At 50.2% G+C, this 17,723-nt stretch overlaps 1 pseudogene; it reads left to right on the forward strand.

Annotated features, from left to right (window-relative positions):
* Window positions 1-431: 431 nt before the first annotated feature.
* LOC125756630 (uncharacterized) overlaps window positions 432-17,723 on the forward strand; it is a 59,297-nt pseudogene continuing 42,005 nt past the window's right edge.

Here is a 17,723-nt window from a genome sequence, read left to right on the forward strand (position 1 = left end):
TAGGTTTTTGAACTGAGTTTTGTTTGTTGTTAAGAGTGTGCTACCGTGTGCAATGAACTTTTTATTAAGTGTTTACTTATGTAGTTTATCTCGCCTTCAGTGTATAATTAATGTTGTGTGTGTCTTTGTTAAACCACGGCTTTGTCCTATTAAAGCTCTCCGACGCTCAGTCATAGCTATCGTAAACAGAAAAGAACCTGCATCACAAATTGGCGTCCGCAGCGACAGGACAAAGCCGTTTGTTTTTCACCTTGATGTTGAATAGTTAAAGCCATGACGAGCACGTGGGAAATATTGGAACTCGCGGAACGTATGGGTCTCGAAGGACCAGAGTTCAGCGTGGTATGAAGAGCGGATGGCGCGAGAGCGAGAGGAACGGGCTGCAGAACGAAAGGCAGAGAGGAGAGCTCGAATCGGAGCTTAGGGCTAAAATGGAACAGCTCGAAGTGGAGCTTAGGGCTAAAATGGAACAGCTCGAAGTGGAGAGGCAAGCACTTGAGCAGCGACTCGAAGTGGCTGTGGCTAAAGAGACGCAACTTGAGATACAGAGACGTGAGCAAACAGTCGACGTTTGCTCCGATAGCACTTTTTGCGGGAGCGAATTCGATTTCTGTAAGGTTAGCCTTGACCTCGCCATAGAGCCAGGAGCTCAGATAGAGGATGGCAGAGAGGTGGGCAGCCAAGAAAGCAGAAGTCTTGCTGAGCTTGATGAAGCGGTGGACAGCTTCGCAAGCATGGAACAGGTCAGTTCCACTCAGAGTAACTTGCTTCCAGCCTCCGTGAGGGCGAGCCCACTTAATGAAGAAGTAGGAGGGCCTCTGAATAGCTCCATTGAAGTAGTATTACAGGTTGTCTTGGATAACGACGGTGATTGCCGTAATGAAAGCACCGATGTGGTGGCCGCCGATCTTTGTGTACCACTGGAGATGGTAACAGGCGCCACATACATGGTCGAGGACCATGGGAATCACTCGCTCCTAAAGCGAGAGAGTCAGCCTTATCAGGTTTCTACAGATGCGGTCTCTCCGAGAGAGCATGGAGAGAGTTCAGAAGCACTTGTCCAAGCGGATAGTTTAGCGTCGGAGGTGCTTCCCCAGTAGATATCGATGTGGCTGAGCCGGATGACCAATATGGTAAGGTGAACGGTGTTGAACCCAATGCAAAGTCGGTTGAAGGCGAATCAGAAGAAGACAGCCGATTGAAAGGGCATTACTCTATGATCAGCGACGAACCTGATGCGTTTTCCGTGGCGTCTCGGGCCGCAGAATGTATTTCCTATTCTATAGGTTTTAGGTTCGTTAAAAGTTCGCGAGTCGTGGAAGGCACTCCCGTAAGCGAAGACGTCGTTCAGACGCTGATGTCTCGGTGTGCCTGGAAGCAACGCCTTCAGTTTCGGTTGATGCCTGGTTACGCTGCGGCTAAAACTCCGCTGAGCGTCCGTGTGGTTGTCATGCAGGTACAGCGCGTTTCAGCGAACAAGCTTCACAGCGTCTTTACCGCGGTTGTTTCTTGAGCGTCTGAATAGGCCATCGTCTGGTTTGGGACGCTATAACTTGAGCGTTCAGTTCAATGACCGGTCGCTGTTTTTCGATTCCTGCTTTGGCAACGGATTTATAGGTTTTGTAGATATCCGAGTTGGTTGTTGCCATTCATTTGAGGTTGAATGTGATATAACAAGCTTTTCGCAAGGTTTTTGTTGTTTCATAGGGAAAGCATTGGTTGAACTAAACGGGCTGAGGTTTCAATATTCATTGTACTTGTGTGTTCGTTAGGTCCGGATAGTGCGCGCAACTGATAATGACTTCTAGCCTATAACCAACGGCTTGAGTTGTGAATACGACTAAGAGCTTTATTGTGAACACTGTGTTCTCGATGTCTATATGATTAGAGAGCACTACAAATTGGCACTCATTGTGTTATTGTTTAGTGTTATCATGGTAATATAACGCAATTGGTTAATTACTAAGCAAGTGAACAAGTGTGGCGTTCTGGCTGTCGTGGTTGTGAGTGATATTGCGTGCTATCTATCACTTATATTTTCCGCGCACTGAGCAGCAGTTTTTTCAAAACGAAAAACTTTTCGAAAAAGGGGCCTTTGTGATGAGTGGAGTCGCGTTTGAATTGTGCGCCTTTCAAAAGTGTGCATCATAAAGAAAACGACAAGGCGGCGCGCGCGTAGATCACAGTGCCGAAAGGAAGACGACGATGAAAACCTTCACGAGGGCGCGAGGTGTAAGGATCGACGGACACGTGCCCTATAGGAACAACACCGGTAATCTCAAGAGCCAATCACCTGTCAACGCGCCGGTCGAGCATGGTCCAATGAAGAGTAGACAAGTGGACCGGAGAGCGAGAAAATCACAGCATATCCACGAGTGAATGATGATGATGGGCGAAGCTGCGGAGGTTCTCGGTAAACCGTGAATCTTCCGTGAATTCTGCCCAGTACATCCACCGACGTGAGATCGGGCGCGTTTATACTAAAGGTTCGAGTATGACGACTTGCAGCTCACTTTAATTTTACATGTACGCTGTGAATTTTTCATTGTTTAGAAACCATTGCTTTAGAAAACACCTTGCGTCCTTTGTTAAGCAGCTGGCGTCTTTTTCGTTTTGCTTTAGAAACATCTGGCGTTCTTTCGTTTTGTTTTTACAAAACATCTGGCGTCTTTCGTTGGTTTATTTCATCAATCGGCGTTTTGAACAAAATTTTTATTGTTTAATCACGCACAGGAGAAATCTCACCAGGCACTACCTTGGAGGTAAACAATGGCTGCTAATGGGAATGAGAGACAGAAGAAGTCGGCTTTTAGCTACACTTACACTTCTACAGAGACAGAAGAATTCGGCTTTTAGTTAACGCGCACGCTGCGAATTTTTTTATTGTTCAACAACGCACAGGAGAAATCTCCCACCGGCACCACCTTGGGGTCAAAGGGTAAGACTTGTTACTCACTACTACAGCACGACGGGGACGAACGGTGCCGCCTTAAGGAGCTTCGCCCCTAAAAGCCTTGTGCACGGAGTTCCAAGGGGAGTTCGAAGGGAACGAGGCAGGAGAGGTTGTCACCGGACCGGGCGCTGAGATGGCCGTCGGGTTTCGGACCCGTAGCCACCAAGACTTCAACCGGCCGTGGCCTCCTGCCATCGAATTCCCGTGAGGCCATAGACATGGTGCGAGAACTCCACCCCAAGGCCTTCGGACTCCGTGGGCCGGCAGCAACGTAGGATCAGCAGTTTTGGGCTACGGGTCCGAGCTGTGCATCGAGTTGCCTGCCAGGTTGCCCTGGCATCTCAGTGCGTCGCCGCAGCCCCCGCGTCCCCTTCGTCGACACCAGCAGCCCGCGTCAACTCCATCCGTCAGCCTCGGCGATTTGGTGAGACCGAACTGTACTATTTCCCCGCTCCGCTGCTTAGCCGCGTCAGAATTATACTCTATAGTTTAGGTTTTTGAACTGAGTTTTTTTGTTGTTAAGATGTGCTACCGTGTGCAATGAACTTTTTATTATGTTTACTTATGTATAGTTATCTGTCGCCTTCAGTGTATAATTAATGTTGTGGTGTTCTTTGTTGCCACCAACGGCTTTGTCCTTATTTAAAGCTCTCCGACGCTCAGCTCAGGGTGCTCGCTATCGTAAACAGAAAAGAACCTGCATCACAGTGCGCAACAATTACGGCGTCGTGGCGGCGAGGAAGTCTCATCCCAGGATACGTCGTGAGAGAATGAAGAAATTATTATGAATTCGCACGCGTACAGACGTCCTCATGATGACGAGGGCGGTGCACACCGCTGTCGGGTGAGACTTTGAGCGCTGGCTGTACGGAGTGGGAGCCCGGAAAGTGCGTCGTCACTTTTCGTGGCAGGTCGGCTAAATTTAGCGTTCATAAACGGATACTCCTTTAGGGTCTTCGCGCCGTGTGTGGACACCATCTACGAACACGTCTGCCTGCGTTTCATGGGCTTTGCTGATGTCCTTGACAGGTCGATAGCGTGGCAGCCCTTGCCTCGTAGGCAGCGACGACTATTTTCCTGGTCTCGTGCGACCGGCGAGGCCGCATTGGTACTGTGAGCGGTGTCGTGGGGATGGTAAACGGCGGTCAGTATGAGCTGGGCGTGACGTCTGACATAGGCGGCGTCGGGTCGTAATACGGGCGGCTGGACTGGTTGATGACGGTTGATCCGACTCGAGGCGGCTGCACGCGATTTCAATAGCCGGCGACGTGACCGGCGCAACCGCAAGCAAAGCAGATTGGGCGGTTGTCGTAAGTGTGCCATCGGCTTGCCGCGCTAGGTCCCATGCATGCCGCAGGACGCAAGGGACGGGCGCCTGGATGAGTCGGGCTGAGGAGTCGGGGCGTATTGTGACGTCGGCGTACGCAGCCGGCATACTCGCTTCGAAGGCCTGAGGCCAGACAACGGCTACAGCGTAAGTTAGCGGGGCACCACAGGGAGCGTTGGGGGCGGCCTGGGCCGACTTGCGCGTAACTGAGCGGCGCAGGCACCGGAGGGCGCTGGTGGTATTCCGGAATTCCTGTTCAATAACCCGGTGTAAGGGAGGCAGCAGTGTGTTCGACGGCTGTTGAACATGCTGCAGGTGAGCGAAGGCCAGTAGCGAGAACTGGCGGACAATTTCCTCACGTACGAATGACGTGATCTCTGTGAATAAGGCGGAGTGGTCTAAAATCGCCGACAAGCCAGCGAGATCGGCGTCGCGTGATGGAGGTCGACGCGTCATCAGCGGCTGCCGGCGCAGCTCTTCGTAGCTTTGGCACACTGTGGTGACCTCTGCCACAGTGCGAGGATTTTTGGCGAGCAGGATGAAGAAGGCATCGTCGTCTATGCCTTTTATAACGTTCCAGATCTTCTGGGACATCGACATGGTCGCTTTGATTTTCTTGCACAAGTCGAAGACGTCTTGAATGTAACTCGTGAAAGACTCATCGGACTGCTGGGCTCGTTCACATAAACGCTGTTCGGCTTGCAGCTTACGAACGGCAGGGCGGTCAACACGTGGATGACGGCGGTCTTGAAAGCGAACCTCGTAGCGAAATCGAATGCGTGGTTGTTGTGAACATAGGCTTGCCACACCAGCGAGGTATAAAACCAGGTTGCTCAGTTTGCCTGCCTCGTCCCATTTATTGGGTACGCTCACACGCTCTTCAATCACGAGCCAGTCCTTGACGTCGCTGCCATCCGCGCCGGTTAAGACAGGAGGGTCGCGGATGCGGGGGACACTTGGACATGCCGTCGGCGCAAGGGGAGGCATTTGCTGGGCAGCTTGTTCAGTCAGGGTAGAAGGCACAGTACGGGATCGAAGCTCCAAGGGCATCGCATGCGGACCGCAGTTGTTTAGAGGGCACATCACTATCCACAAATTGTAAAGACGTTCATTGGCGGCACTCGGTGACGATGCACTACAGCGACAGTGAAGATGGGGACCGACTGTCTGCACGAGCTGTGTTCTCTCCGAAAGGGTTTGAAGAGAGCGACCCACTAGAAGGTGCTGGAGAGGACGACCCACTGCACATTTCCAATACTTCGCTACATATATATATTGATCGTCCTCTTCGGCCTCTTCTCCGAGAGCACGCCCCTCACTCTAGGAGAAGAGGCTAAGAGGACGACCACATATATATAGGACGACCCATATATATATATATATATATGAGAGAGAGAGAGAGAGAAGAGAAGAGAGAGAGAAGAGCCCAGGAAATGAACACTCAAAGTGCAAGCAATACCCACCGTACATTGGTATGGCGATGATCGCAGTCATCCGCCTCCGTTGTTGTTATTTGCGGTAAGGCGCGTGGGCATTTATACGCGTGGCGTCGAAACGCCCAAGCTTATCGTTGGGGAACGCGTTAGTTCCAGAATAAACCCCATTCTTCGCCTTGGGCTCAAGCTTATCAGAACAACTTAAAATAATTGGCAAAGCTGTACATTCAAGCGCGGTGAGTGCAAAGCAATTGTTAGACGTTTAACAGGTCGGTTACTCAAAAATAGCAAGAAAATGCGAGTGGCATTTCCTCCTCTGAAAAGGCATTTTGCCGACGCTCAGGACAAAACATGGAAGCGAAAAATGTGCGTACACAGATGAACAGTAATAAAGAAACCTTAAAGTAGAGTCCCCTGGATCGCTAACGCGTGTAATACAGTTCAAGGCGCACAACATGCACGACTTCAGGTCGTGTGCGGCGCCGCTGAGAGTTCGTAATGTCGTCCAGGATAACCTCGTAGTCTAGAGCACCGATATGTATAAGTACCTTGCATGGCTTAAGTATCGCCGAACGCAGACAACTGGACAACATAGACACTTCACTAGTCCACTTCGGCGTACACTGCAAAAAATCTCTGGCCCCCGTTCACGGACAAAGCTGAAGGCATAGCCTTGCCGAGCACTTTTCCTTGATACTAATTAAACGACTTCTCCAAAATGGAGTCTTCTTACGAAGTGCTTTCGTTGGCACAGATAAGACGAAGCACTCCGTCACTTCGTTTAAATACGAACACTATTCCGTGACCAAAATACAACAATTTCCTTCAAGAATCTTCTTACGTACTTCCTACGTTAATTCCGCAGATTGGTCTGCCCGTATTGTCCAATATAATACGGTACATTTGCGTTATTACGAAATAATGGTGTCCTGCCACAGCTGCACCATAAAATCTATTTGCAAAATATGAAGATGCTTTGTTTTGTTAACAAAATCACATAGAAGCTTTGTCACCTATGCAGGTTGAAGTCTCAGTATACACTGGCAACAAGTGAGCGGAGGTCGACCAGTCCACTAGCCATATACGTTCTCCTAAACGTTCGGTATGGGTCTGTGGCTGTTGTTTCAAGCAAATACTTCCTGACGTATGAACCATAACTCCAGTAGATTTCCTACCCCCACCTCCTTTCCGGAGCCAGCATCATCGCATTGTTTAGGTCGAAGCTATAACCTGTCGCCTAACAGTGTTTAACAAGCTGCGTTAAAATGCACTGCATGGGTGGCTTTAGCAACATCCCCCCTTTGTGTTCTTTGAACGTCTTTGGCATTTTCCTGCGCATTTTACTGATGTAAGTGGTGTCGTGATCCCCGCGTCGTACTCTATAGATGACGCTGCTCTAATCTACGCAGGTGTGCGGTCTTCGGGCTTTGTGAACACATTCCTAAGGACAAAGTATTCACAAAAACCGCTGAAGATTACAGCGGGTCACCTACAAAGTACAACGTGGGGATTGCGACACGACTTGCATAGGCGAAACGGGTGGATGAAGGTCATCGATGTTTAAAGAACACAGTGAGGATGTTGCGAAAACCTCCCATGAAACTTGTTCCCAGACGGAGCTTGTTGAACGCTGGTGAATGACAAGGCATAACTTCGACCTAATCAATTTGACGACGCTGTCTCGTGTACAAAGTGCGAGGAAAAGAAAAATCATGGAATCATGGTTCCTTCATTGCGGCGCATTGGCTTGCAACAACAACAGCGGCCCCATACCAGAAGTTTTACAAGGAAATGTGTGACTACAGGACCGGGCTGAACTTCGCTTATTTGTTGCCAGCGTATACTGAGAATGTCGCCTGCATAGGTGCAAAACGTTCATGTGACTTTGCTAATAATTGTTGGTTTATGTCAAGTAAACATTTTACAATCAAGCTACACATCCCGAGCTGGTAGGTGTGGGCGTAGTATGCCATGTGTATATACACTGTACTTTATGAACTTGCGGATGAGTGAACCATACCTGCTGCTTCATGCCAAATAAACAATAAAATAAACTACTACATGATTGTTTAAATGCCACTTTGGGAGATGTATTCAGGAACATAATTGTCATAGGTGTTGCAAGCCTGCTTGCAACTGTGCACGGCCCATGGACAGCTCCACTTCGCTCCTGTCTGTACATCTGAAAAGGAAGTGAAAGAAAACAGGAATAACAGCAATGTTCAGAATTTATACCCATTTAAACATTGTCATGGTGCATGTGTACATGGCCTCACTTAGCATCAGTGTTTCAGAATAAAAAAAGCAGAGACGGTACTTTGCAGATATTTCTGGACTAGTTCTGATCATATGCAGAACAAGCATTATGATTTTACGAGGACCTATTGTTATAGTGCACAAAATTCAGGAATAAATACAATACATTCTAACTGCAAGAGAATTTATGCACTTGCATGACAAGTTCTATTCAATTATTGGCATGATGTCGCAGAAAAAGTCGTAACAGTAAAATTGTTATAACGAGCTAATGCTGCCGAGAAGTCCGAGAGATGCATGAGTGAAGAAACGAAGAATTGCGCATGTATAAAATGGAATCAGGCTCGCACAAGACGAGGCAAATAACACACCACTGCGAAGGGCTACATAAAGTAAGGCTCAAGTAAGGACATAAAGTAAGGCTCAAGATGACAAATAATAAAGCGTAAACGTAAAGGGTGAGCATTAAGGTGAAAAGCAAGGCTTGCTATCAAGCTCTTAAATTCTATCAGAACACAACATGACAGTTGTATATCCTGTACATCTTAACGCGAAAGAAGTTGAGCTGGAAATGGCGGCTTGAATGAATGTCAAACCATTGAAGAAACAGTGTTGTTGGAGCCAATGTTTCAACAAAATGATGTGTCTAAGTTGTGGCAGCAAGCTTGATGCGATTCGCTGCCCCTTTAAAGACGAGTACTCATGTCGAATCAGTAGCTACAACCCCATTCGTTACTCAACAATTAAATGCGAAGCATTTCTTGGCGAACCTTTGGCACTTTGAGCATTTCTATCTATCTATCTATCTATCTATCTGTCTATCTATCTATCTATCTATCTATCTAACTATCTAGCTAGCTAGCTAGCCCCATACGCCTGGGTGCTCTCATGATCGCCTCCTTAAATATGTGAAGACCAAATAGGCACGGGAGGGTAAGAGGATTTGACGAATATGATTGTCGGGTCATGACGTGAATAACGTGAAAGTCCTGTCGCGTACGTCGTCAAACGCTTTCCGCCAGACACGTGTGGCACATGCGCGTTTACCATGGGCCACGGTGTACGGGTATGCGCAACAGGTTAACAGTTTACATCTACACAGTAACGGCAAGAACAGACATTGGTAACTTAAATGAGACAGCGTTAAGAAAAACCAACATAGGCAGTGTTGAATCCACGACTGGAAAGAATAAGAATTAGGATCCCAGCAGAAATCGAACCCAAGAATTCCGCGTGGCAATCAGGTATTCTACCTCAGAGCAACGCCAGGTCTATAAACTTGTTTCGAAAAACAGCGTAAGCAGGCGTAATGTAGGTGCAACGTCAATTGTGTTTGTGGTGCTGGCTATCTAATTTTACAAGAAATCAATCAACACTACATATGTACTCCTGCGATACAGGCGTCATATCAGATTAACGTCTGTGCTTGCAGTGTTGGCTCCGTTTTTTAACAGTCTAGTAAAAGTTACATTTTATTCCGAGGTCGTGACGTCGACGAAGACAGCAGTCGGCGTTTGCAGGATGAAACTGTTATTTGGCCGAACTTGTGGCCGGAAAATGAGAACTAGAGCTCACAGCAATACACGCTGATACAATGATAGCGGCGAAACAGGGCGTCGTCCGTCGATCAACTGAACAAGCGGTCAATCGCGTCGGCTTTTATACAGGCGGTATCGAACTTTCCAGCAATATCGCTGGTGGCGGCGTTATCTCTAGACAAAGCTGGAACATTCGCGTGCGGGGCGCAATCTTAACAGAACGATCTACTATAGACGTGAAGCTTCTCGAACAATGCTTCGCGGACAGCGTCGAGCGTTGATAACCGTCCCTGCCGGTCAAACCCGAATACATCAAAACAAGACAAGAAGTGGGCGTGGCATTGCCCCCCTCTGAAAAAGCATCGTCCCGATGCTTGTGAAAGAACATAGAAGAGAGAAAAAAAACAAGTGCATACAAAAATAAATTACAATAACAAAGGAAGAAAAATAGAGTCCCCAGGTTCGCTAACGCGCAAAAAACGGCTTAAGGCGCACGACATGGACGACTTCAGGTCGTGCGCGGCGTCGCTGGGAGTTCGTAATGCCGTCCGGGATCACCTCGTAGTCAAGAGCGCCGAGGCGTCGAAGAACCTTGTATGGCCCGAAGTATCGCCGAAGGAGTTTTTCGCTAAGCCCACGTCGGCGTATCGGCGTCCAGACCCAAACACGGTCGCCGGGCTGGTATTCCGCGAAGCGTCGTCGAAGATTGTAGCGACGGCTGTCGGTGTGCTGCTGGGTCTTGATGCGCAGGCGGGCGAGCTGTCGAGCTTCTTCGGCACGTTGTAAGTAAGCGGCGGCATCGAGGTTTTCTTCGTCGGTGACGTTGGGTAGCATGGCGTCGAGCGTCGTCGCCGGGCTCCTTCCGTAGACCAACTTGTACGGCGTCATCTGCGTCGTTTCTTGGACGGCCGTGTTGTATGCGAAGGTCACATACGGAAGGATGGCATCCCACGTCTTGTGTTCGACGTCGACATACATGGCCAACATGTCGGCGATGGTCTTGTTTAGCCGCTCGGTCAGGCCATTTGTCTGTGGGTGGTACGCTGTGGTCCGGCGGTGGCTTGTTTGGCTGTATCTCAGTATTGCCTGAGTTAGGTCAGCAGTAAACGCCGTACCTCTGTCGGTGATGAGAACTTCTGGGGCGCCATGACGCAGGACGATGTTCTCAACGAAGAACTTCGCTACCTCGGCGGCACTGCCTCTAGGCAGGGCCCTCGTCTCGGCGTAGCGGGTGAGGTAGTCTGTAGCTACGACGATCCATTTGTTTCCGGTATTGGACGTCGGGAACGGCCCCAGTAAGTCCATCCCGATTTGCTGGAACGGCCGTCGAGGTGGCTCGATAGGCTGCAGAAGTCCGGCTGGCCTAGTGGGCGGTGTCTTGCGTCGCTGACAGTCCCGGCAGGTCTTCACGTAACGAGTGACGTCGGCGGAAAGGCGCGGCCAGTAGTACTTCTCCTGTATTCTTGCTAGCGTGCGAGAAACACCCAGGTGTCCAGCCGTCGGGTCGTCGTGCAGAGCCTGGAGGACCTCTGGCCGCAATGTCGAGGGTACCACGAGAAGGCAATCGGCTCGAAGCGGTGAGAAGTTCTTCTTTAGGAGAACACCGTTGCGCAAGAAAAATGACGCCAGTCCCCGCGTGAATACCTTCGGAACAACGGTGGTCCTGCCCTCGAGGTATTCCACAAGGCCCCTGAGTTCTGGATCCGTTCGCTGTCGTTCGGCGAAGTCGTCGGCACTTATGATTCCCAAGAAGGAGTCGTCCTCCTTGTCGTCCTGCGGCGGTGGGTCGACGGGGGCGCGAGACAGGCAGTCAGCGTCGGAGTGTTTCCTTCCGGACTTGTAAACGACGGTAATGTCGAATTCTTGAAGTCGTAGGCTCCACCGTGCGAGGCGACCTGAAGGGTCCTTCAAGTTAGCTAGCCAACACAATGCGTGGTGGTCGCTCACAACTTTGAAGGGCCTGCCGTAGAGGTAGGGGCGAAACTTGGATGCAGCCCAGATGATCGCTAGGCACTCCTTTTCTGTTGTGGAATAGTTCGTTTCTGCCTTTGATAGCGACCGGCTAGCATAACTGATGACCCTTTCCTGCCCGTCAGTCTTCTGCACAAGGACGGCGCCGAGTCCTACGCTGCTTGCGTCGGTGTGGATTTCCGTATCGGCGTATTCGTCGAAATGTGCTAGTATCGGAGGCATCTGAAGGCGTCGTTTCAGTTCTTCAAATGCTTCGATTTGCGCCGTTTCCCACTTGAATGGCACGTCGGTCTTCGTGAGGTGAGTTAGCGGTTCGGCGATTCGTGAAAATTCCTTGACAAAGCGCCTGTAGTAGGCGCACAAGCCGAGAAAACGGCGCACGGCTTTCGTGTCGGTGGGGGGCGGGAAGGCAGCGATGGCAGCTGTTTTCCGCGGGTCTGGGCGAACACCACCCTTGCTGATCACGTGACCCAAAAACAGCAGCTCCTCGTATGCAAAGCGGCACTTTTCAGGCTTCAAGGTGAGGCCAGAAGTCTTGATTGCTTGTAGTACAGTGTCAAGGCGCCGGAGGTGTTCGTCGAAGCTTGAGGCAAACACAATGACGTCGTCCAAGTACACAAGGCAAGTCTGCCACTTCAATCCAGCCAGCACGGTGTCCATAACGCGCTGGAACGTCGCAGGTGCCGAGCAAAGACCAAAGGGCATAACCTTGAACTCGAAGAGGCCGTCTGGTGTTATAAAGGCAGTCTTCTCTCGGTCTCTCTCGTCGACTTCGATTTGCCAATAGCCGGTCTTGAGGTCCATCGACGAAAAGTACCTCGCGTTGTAGAGTCGATCCAGGGTGTCGTCTATCCGTGGGAGAGGGTAGACGTCCTTCTTCGTGATTTTGTTCAGGCGGCGATAATCGACGCAGAAGCGTAGGGTTCCGTCTTTCTTCTTCACTAACACCACGGGTGACGCCCATGGACTCTTCGACGGCTGGATGATGTCGTCGCGTAGCATTTCGTCGACTTGTTTCTTTATGGATTCGCGTTCTCGCGTTGAAACTCTGTACGGGCTCTGCCGGAGTGGCCTGGCATTTTCCTCTGTTATGATGCGATGTTTTGCGACTGGGGTCTGGCGGATTCTTGACGATGACGAAAAGCAGTCCCTGTATTTCAAGAGCAGGGTTTTGAGCTGTTCTTGTTTATGCTTCGGAAGGCTAGGATTAACGTCGAAAACTGGTTGAGAAGCTTGGTTCGTCGGTGTTGGCTCGGAAGAATCGGCGATGGCGAAAGCCATCGACGTAGCCGTGATTTCTTCGATGTAGGCGACTGTCGTGCCTTTGTTTACGTGCTTATACTCGTTGCTAAAATTTGTGAGCATCACTGTTGCTTTGCCTCCCCGCAACTCTGCTATTCCTCTTGCGACGCAAATCTCGCGGTTAATCAACTGGTGCTGGTCGCCTTCAATGACGCCTTCCAGGTCTGCTACTTTCTGAGAGCCGACGGAAATGATGACGCTGGAGCGAGGGGGAATGGTGACTTGGTCTTCCAGCACATTCAAGGCATGCTTCCCTGGCGGCGTGTACCGCGGTAATGCTTTTTCTGTAGATAGTGTTATCGACTTCGATCTGAGGTCGATGACTGCACCATGAAGGCCTAAGAAGTCCATACCAAGGATGACATCTCGGGAGCAATGCTGAAGGACTACGAAGCTTGCGGGATAAATCCGGTTGTTGATGGAGACCCTCGCTGTGCAGATTCCTGCCGGCGTTACTAGGTGACCTCCCGCTGTGCGGATTTCGGGGCCTTCCCAGGCGGTCTTGACTTTCTTCAGCTTCGTCGCGAACGGTCCACTGATGACAGAATAGTCGGCTCCAGTATCGACGAGAGCGGTGACGTTGTGGCCGTCGATGAGAACGTCGAGGTCACTCGTTCGTCGCCTACCGTTTCGATTTGGTCGCGGCGTCGGATCACGGCTACGTCGGTTTGTCCCGCTGCTTCGTCGTTGTGTCGTCAGGTCTTCTTCGGGCCGTGAAGTTTCGACGTCAGGGCTTCGTTCGGCTTGCGGCGTGTTCTTTAGATGTCGTTGCGGCGTTGTCGTCGGCGGCGGAGGATCTTCGGTATTTCGTCGTACAGCAACCGCACCTCCATCGGTTGCTGCCCTTAGTTTTCCGGATACGGGCTGGGTGACCGGCCTCGCGTTGGGCCAGTGTATGGTCGGCGTTGGGGGGAGACGTAGCGGCCTGGCGACGGCGAACGGGAAGGTTGTCGGGGCGTCCATTGCGTTCCCGCGAGGTAGTCGGCGATGTCGTGTGGTCTTTCCCCTCGCTGTGGACGCGGCGCGTCGATGGCGAACCCACGCAGTCCCATCTGTCGGTACTGGCAGCGGCGGTAAGTGTGGCCAGCTTCCCCGCAATGGTAGCAGAGTGGGCGGTGGTCGGGGGTGCGCCAAACGTCGGTCTTTCTCGGCGTGTATAGCTGGCCGGCTGGCGGGCGGTATGACGTCGGTGGCGGCGGCGGTGGCGCCTGGCGGCGGAACTGCTGGGGTGGCGCGGCGTCTTGACGTGGGCGAGGAGGGGGGGCGTTGCGTCGGGCTGCAGCGGCATAGCTCACTGCTTGCGGCTGTGGCTGCGCTGACTCGGGGGTGCCCAGAGACTGCTGTATTTCCTCTCGGACGATATCAGCGATCGAGGCAACTTCAGGCTGTGGTAAGGGTAAAAGCTTGCGCAGTTCTTCCCGCACGATCGCTCGGATCGTTTCACGCAGGTCGTCGGAGCCGACGGCATGAACAGCTGGGCTGTCTTGAATCGATCGGCGATTGTACTGGCGGTTGCGCATTTCCAGGGTCTTCTCAATCGTCGTCGCCTCTGAGATGAATTCTTGGACTGTCGAGGGTGGGTTCCGCATCAGCCCAGCGAAGAGCTCTTGCTTTACCCCTCGCATGAGCAACCTGACTTTCTTGTCCTCGGGCATGGCTGGGTCAGCGTGGCGGAACAGTCTGGTCATTTCCTCTCCAAAGATGGCAACACTTTCATTTGGAAGTTGGACCCGCGTCTCTAGCAAGGCTGCGGCCCTTTCTTTTCTGACGACGCTTGCAAACGTCTGCAGAAAAGCGCTGCGAAAGGCGTCCCAAGTTCGAAGAGTGGACTCCCGATTCTCGAACCAGGTCCTTGCTGCGTCTTCGAGGTAAAAGTAAACGTGACGCAGCTTGTCCTCGGAGTCCCAGTTGTTGAATGTTGAGACCCTTTCGAAAGTCTCGAGCCAGGTGTCCGGGTCTTCGAATGACGACCCGCGGAAGGTTGGCGGCTCCTTGGGCTGCCGGAGTAGGATCGGCGCAGGCTGCACGGGGTCGGTCATCGTCGCTGCGGTGGGTGTTGGGACCTTGGGCTGCCTGGTTTGTTCGGGAAGGAGCCCGTGCTCTGGCTGCAGTCCCTTCTGCCTGCGGCTTGTTCGACGATCCGGGTATTCTTTGCTGTCGTCCTCCTCGCGGCTTGGACTTGGGTCAGCGCTTCGCGGGGGCGTCCGGATCATGGAAGAAGCAGCACCTCCACCAGATGTCACGTGGTCGTGACGTCGACGAAGACAGCAGTCGGCGTTTGCAGGATGAAACTGTTTATTTGGCCGAACTTGTGGCCGGAAAATGAGAACTAGAGCTACAGCAATACACGCTGTACAATGATAGCGGCGAACAGGGCGTCGTCCGTCGATCAACTGACAAGCGGTCAATCGCGTCGGCTTTTATACAGGCGGTATCGAACTTTCCAGCAATATCGCTGGTGGCGGCGTTATCTCTAGACAAAGCTGGAACATTCGCGTGCGGGGCGCAATCTTAACAGAACGATCTACTATAGACGTGAAGCTTCTCGAACAATGCTTCGCGGACAGCGTCGAGCGTTGATAACCGTCCCTGCCGGTCAAACCCGAATACATCAAACAAGACAAGAAGTGGGCGTGGCACTATGATAAAGGAAGCTATAGTGAAGCATTGCTTGACACCGGTGGAATGAATTAACGAACGCTACGTGTGATATTCACATCATGGCATCGTAAAGTGCACTTTGCCAGAACGACGCAGGTCCTCTTCATTTGTTACGAGGCTGGACGATGGAGTCATGCTGACCGAGGATGATGCCAGATTGATTGAAAGCCGCTTTGTACACGAGGCTACGTAGTCCCATACTTCATGTAGTCTACGAATACGGCAAGCGCTATCCACTGATATTGCTCTACGTAGCACTATCCTGCCTATCAGCCTCGACGGCCTATACCTCACCAACGCGAAGGGTGACTTCAGGTTCCGACATGTCGCCGGCTATATCAAGACAATTTGTCGACGGAATGACCGAGACATCTAGGATTTCCAACAGCTGTACTATACCTCATACTTAGCAAGGGTGGATCTTTGGCCTTGTTGGTGCGACATATGCACGTTAAGCGCAGTACAGAATTGACGAGGACGGGACGGGAATTATCATTGTCCAGAAAAGAATTGTCATTCCTAGATCCTTCACATTTGCGCATGCCTGATGTCCGCAATTTTCATGTATTTATGCAGTGATCCGGCTCACAATAAATCACTGTTGAAAGTTAGCGCTTGTGTGTGTGTCACTCCCTGTCCCGGTCTCTTCAATTCTGTACTGCGCTTAACGTTATGCATATACCTCATACTTCACTACACATGGACCCCTTGTCACCGCGTCATGACCAGCTGCTGGTGCTCACTGGTCACCATGATGCAGAACTTGTTCAAGAACTGTCAAGAACCTCTTCCACATATGCACACGGGTTCGTGAAACGTGCGTGCGTTTTCCATCATAAGGGTCAAGTATAAGCGCGCCAATATACTGGTGTTGGTAATAGCCAAGTCGCCGTTAGCAGCGGTACCCAACTGTAAAGAACTGGTTATACACATATCTGGCTCTTTGACATATATGTGTGCGTATAAAATATAATAAATCTTTAGCATCACTTGGTAACGTTTCGCTCAGTAAACAAAATTACGCCACAATCCCTTCCCACCGCAGGCTTCGCATGACATCGACTCCCACGGTACGTGGGATCTGCACATTTTTTTTCAAGAGCTGTGCATCTCGTTACATTCATTACAACCTCAACTCTAACAAACGCTACTATGGGTATTATAGTGGGTGCAATTCTTAAGCTGCAGTGTCATAATCAGGTGACCGGCTATACAACCCTTTTAAAAAACAGATCCATAAAACAACAAACCTTGAGGCAAGCACAACACAAAGCACAATCAGAACGAAATATTAGAGGTTAACTTTAATAAACAAGGTATGAATTAGTCATTCTCATTTTAAGTATACAATGGTTTTTCAACTAACTCCTTTGCTGCTGAAAAGATGTTGCTGCTAAAAAGATCATACCTGTAGGCAAGTGATCATTTCCAGGGCGAAATTTCGTGATGCTGAACGCGTGCATTGAACTATGTGCACAATAAGCATTAGGTACAGTGCACGATAAGTGTTAGCGCAATGTCAGAGAGGTGGCGAAGATTTATTTGGTAACAAATAATAAAAAAGCACAGCTCTGAGTAACTACCAAAGTTTAAGGACAAATAAGGAAGGAAGCATACTATGAGAACCTAGTGTTGTGTTTCAAGCGAGGTCATCTTGCCTTAAATATACAGTCATGAAGTGAGATCCAGTAAGTAGGTGTCACATGCACTGGTTGTGAGAGAGATATAGAAATAACGGACGGCCTTTTAAATAAATGTAAAAATGTCCACCCATGTGCGTGTTGGGAACTAGCTCTCAGGAAGCCCTAGGTTTAGAGAAAGCTTGATAAAGATTACATCTCCGCAATAGAAATCAGTAAAACACAGAAGAAGAATTGGTAGTGGAAAAGTAGGGAGATCAGCCAAGAATAAACTTGCACAAAAACAAGGGCCTTCACGTACAATGCCGAAAGATAAGCTATCAATTCATAAGTTTTTTCTTAAGGAAAGACATTTAATTTAGGTAGGAAAGGCATTAGGCTGATTCAAAAATTGAGCTTGGTCTCTTGCATGCCACTGCTTCGCCATAAAGGGGGCACCCATAGCACACATCCATCTACAGATGTGAAACTGTGTCATGCTAGATAACTTATACGTAGTTACAGCTTTGACAAATATAGCAAATATTTCAGGAGAGCACTGTCACGAGGCTATTCAATTAATGTGCTCTCGTGTAGGTTCGGTAAACATTCAACCGATGACATAACCGTCATCAAGAAACGAGGCGAGACCATTTGTGC

Source organism: Rhipicephalus sanguineus, unplaced genomic scaffold (assembly GCF_013339695.2).
Source record: "Rhipicephalus sanguineus isolate Rsan-2018 unplaced genomic scaffold, BIME_Rsan_1.4 Seq339, whole genome shotgun sequence".
NCBI lineage: Eukaryota > Metazoa > Arthropoda > Arachnida > Ixodida > Ixodidae > Rhipicephalus > Rhipicephalus sanguineus.